The 4,558-nt window shown below is 40.7% G+C and overlaps 1 protein-coding gene across 1 annotated transcript in view; it reads right to left on the bottom strand.

Moving 5' to 3' along the window:
- The window catches only part of LOC101855741 (carboxy-terminal domain RNA polymerase II polypeptide A small phosphatase 1), a 45,514-nt gene that overhangs the window by 31,187 nt on the left and 9,769 nt on the right, over positions 1–4,558 (bottom strand). The gene's annotated exons all lie outside the window — the stretch shown is intronic.

Genomic DNA, 4,558 nt, shown 5'->3' with positions numbered 1-4,558 from the left:
CCAACACACAAAACAAAACAACAACAAAACCACCCACCATGACACCTGGTAGGGGTTACAGAGAGTCCGACGCCGAGCCAGGGTACATGGACCGTGGAACAATAGGACCTTCCACTATGTCCACCGCGTGGAACTATGCATGACCGAAGCCCGCCATCCATGACTGAGCAAGATTCACCCAACCCAACACACGGCTTCGGCAGAGACGGATCTCCGCTCAGGTGCGGCCGCAACCCTCCTTGTCACAGGGCGGTACACGGAGATTCAGTATGATAACGGGGTACGTTTCCCCGGAGAAACACAAAGACAAGGAACGTACTAATGGGGGAAAAAGACAAACGATAAAAATAAACGTAAACAAAATCAAAACAAAACAAAACACAAAACATGCCAGATTGGTTTGAGTAATGAAAAACACTTCAATATAGTAATGGCCATTAGATGGGGCGAAAAAACCCAAACCCAAACCAAGACAAACAGAAACTACAGAGGGAAAGAAAAGAAGTAGGAACGACCAGACTGGGGTGCCTTCCACCAACCCGCAGGAACAGGGTGACAATGAATGCCACAAACAAAAGAGAACAAAGCAGACCAAAAAAAGAAGAAGAAGAAGTACAGACTATCGAGGATAGCAACGTCCAACGCGTCCTTTCACTGTCAGCCCTATTTTAGTAGACAACAACTGAAGGAATCAGAAAAATAACGGGTCTATTGCACCTAAGGTTTCGAGAAAGATGAAATGAAAAAAACCAAACAAACAACAAAAACCCAAACCACAACAAATAAAACACACAGCTGGACTTAAGCATGGCAAAATTGTTCTACCGAGTTTAGGTAATTTGTAACGGCCATAACTCTGATGTAAAGCCACCCAGTCATTTCATTCAAATGCTATGTTGTGTAGTCTCCCCTGACATTTATACATAATTATGTCGACATTAATACAAAGAACTTTTACTCTTTTTGCACAACTTATGACTTTGACACGTCATTTTTTTCTGACCTCTTCGCTTATAAGACAAAACACTATCGATACACAAGACAACTGAACAAATAAATGAATTAATGAATGAATGAACAAGCTTTTTTTGTTTGTTTGTTTGAGTAAAGACAAGCACATGCACACATTTAAGGTCATTTACTGCTGGGAAAAAGTAAGATTGACAGACAAAAACAACAGAGGGAAAGTAAAGAAGTAGGACCTACCAGTGACGCCCTCTAACCACCCACAATGAACAAGCAAATGAATACATAAACAAAACATTTTTAAAAAAATGAATGAATAAATTACGCCTCTCTACAATTTAGATAACAGTCATGCGGCATTATGTCCAGATGATAAAACTTGGGGACTGTCAAATATTATCGCATGTCAACAGTCGTGTGCACGGGTGTTATGTAATTGGGAAGTAACACAAGTTCCCTCTTCACTCGATGTCACAACAGCCACAGCCAGCCTTCAAAGTCCAATCAAATAACAGAATAATGACAGCAGCAAAGTGTTATCAAACAAACTGACAGTTTCATCATAGATGAAGCCTCTTCCCTTAACACCGGTACTCGATGGAGAAAACCCCCCAACAAAAACAGAACAACCACTGGGCACCAAATAAACACAACATCTGAATTGAGCACTTTAGAAAAAAAATAAACTCACAACAATACAAAACAAAACCAACAATCGCAGCGCAACAAGTACAGAATAACAGGCGGCCCCTGCTCTTCCCCAAAAAGAACACTTCCTCCTTTAAAAAAAAATTATTTCAATAAAAGAGCAAACATTGAAGAGAGCAACATAGTTACTACGTACACATAAACCTACAACTGTGTTTGTTCAAATGTATAAATAGACCCAATGATTGGATTAAAGTTCCAGTTTGTCATCAATCTAACAGTACTTTATCACTACTCTATTGTCAATGATTTTACCATCACTCTATCGCCTACTCTATCGTCATTCATTTTATCATCATTCTATCGTCTATCAGGACTTTTATCATCACTCTATCGTCTTTGACTTTATCATCACTTTATCGTTTATCACTTTATCATCATTCTATCGACTATCGGAACTTTATCATCACTCTTTCGGAACTATCTCCGGCAGCATCGGAAAACAAAAACGTCACCTGGCGCTTCTTTTACATGGCACACTGGGTGTCTGGTCGTGTCCAAATAATAATCAAGAACAAACTCTCGTATCAGAGCCAAATAATGATCATGTACGTGGCCTGTACAATCTACTTTGCATTGAAATTACAAATAGGTTAACTGGTACAATAAAACTAGTCTGTCTTAGCTTTAGTAGAGGTTTTACGGCGCTCGCAACTACATAGTGCCATATGGGCACCAGAAGATTAGAGGTGTTATAAAGAGAGTAACAAACATAAAAAGGAAGAAGGGGAGATAAGGACGATAGATGTTTCATAGGAAAAAAGAAGCAAACCACACCAGAACACCCGTCAACCACCCACAAACTAGACTTTGCACAGAACACAAAGGAACTAAGACAAAGACTAGGAAAGCAATAGAGAACAATCAAGGACTATAAGTCTTCAATCACAGAGTCGAGAACCCACGAGTAGCGTTATCGACACAAGAAGGACCAGTTTGTGACACGGGGTCGATTTAGGCAACAGAGACTGATCACAAAAGATGGGGCGATCCAGAATGAAGAACCCATTCCACTCCAGTCTCCAGATGTCCCAGAACGTGGACAACAATGTAAAGGAGGACGCTATTGCAACAGCAGTATTTTTAAAAAAAGTTTTCGTAAGAGTTTTACAACACTTGCAACATAATTAGGTCATACAAGTGCCGAAGATTAGAGGTGATACAAGGGAGCAACAAACACAAAAAAGACAGAAGAAAGACAAAGACGACAGATGTTTGATAGGAAAGAAGGAGCAAACCAGACCAAAGCACCCAACCACCTACTGCAAAAATCATCATCCAAATTCTCTTTTCATTCGAGGCTGCAAACTTTGTTTTAACCGTTGTCGTGAGGGATAGACAATTATCAGTTTCAGTACTGCCTGTTGCAAAATTGTGACGCCCATTTTATCAAACAATTGACAACACTTGAAAAATGCAAAACTATACATAGATTTAACACCCCTTGCAACAAAGTAAAGTTATTTTACAGGCGAAATAACCGAATTTTACACCCATCTCCGATTGGACGGAGCAGGTGGGAAAATTCATGTACAGTCCCTTCCCCAAGAACACAATGAGTCTCGAACCCTGAACCCAGCAATCTCATGCTTAAAAGCCCGGTAGCCTTGCCACTATCAACCGACGCACCTTAGCACATTTTACCAAAAAGGTCAAAAGACAATTTTTTTTAAAATTATTTTTTTAAAATATGTTTAAAAAGGGGTGGAAAACAGCAACAAAAACCAAAAGCGTAAGTCCAAGTACAGCTGTTGCTGGCTCCAGAGACCAGGACGGCATGAACACAATGGGGGCGTGATTACCAAGACGCCAAAAATATAAACAAATTTACAAAACAATCAAACACGACAGCCTGCACCTGCGTAATGCAAACAGTCATGTGATGAACTGTGTATCAGTAAATGACTTAATCACGGGTAATGTTGAGCTGCTGCAACAAAGAGATACCAGCAGCAATCAGCAGACAGGGCCTCGGAATGCAGTCAAGTGGCTTGGTTCTTCCCTCGGCTATGAGATCATCAGATTTGTTCATCTAAAATCTGGGACACGGGCGGAAGTTTCAAGTAGCAGTCACGTGAGAGTTTGTTTAAGAAAGCGTTTTACGGCACTTGCGACACAATTAGGTCATATAAGTGCCGAAGATTAAAGGTGTTACGAGAGAGTAACAAACACAAAAAGGAGGAGAGAAAACGACGCGACAGATGTTTGGAAAGGAGCAATCCACACCACACCACAGCTCCCGCCAACGTCCACCAATCAGGTGGACGGTGGACAGTGGACACGGATGGCCTTTCGAACGATTGGGTGTGAATTGGTTCATTTTTTAAAACTTTGTTCCAATAATGTATTACCCTTTATCGGAAAGTACATTGACCTCTCTGTCACAAGAGGCTATATTAGGAAGCGCTAATCTAAAAAAAAAAAAAGATTACTTTTTAATAAGTCCCACAGATAAAAGGCGCACGAGACCTCATCTATCAGAATTTACGGTGATAAAGTTGAACAACATTCTGATAGCAAAACTAAACCTGATCACTTGGCACAGCAAAAGGAAAGGGGGCGGGGGGAGAATAATCTAAAGTCTTTGTTGCAACATGATAGTGTGGTCGAAGTGCCACTAAGGTTTGTTGTACACATACAATTATTTGGTCCAAACTGGGCGTTTTTTATCTGATACCCACGACAATGTTTCACAGCAAAACACACACACAGAAAGAGAGGGGGGTGAGAGAAATGAGAGGGAGATAGAGATAGACAGAGATAGATAGAGAGAGGGAAAGAGAGAGAGAGAGAGAGAAAGAGAGAGAGAGAGAAAGAGAGAGAGAGAGAGAGTGGGAGGGGATTAAAAATGGGGAAGAGAGAGTGACAGAGTGAACATGAAAAA

This window comes from Aplysia californica, unplaced genomic scaffold, assembly GCF_000002075.1.
Source record: "Aplysia californica isolate F4 #8 unplaced genomic scaffold, AplCal3.0 scaffold00455, whole genome shotgun sequence".
NCBI lineage: Eukaryota > Metazoa > Mollusca > Gastropoda > Aplysiida > Aplysiidae > Aplysia > Aplysia californica.
This window is presented reverse-complemented; position numbering and strand designations above follow the sequence as displayed.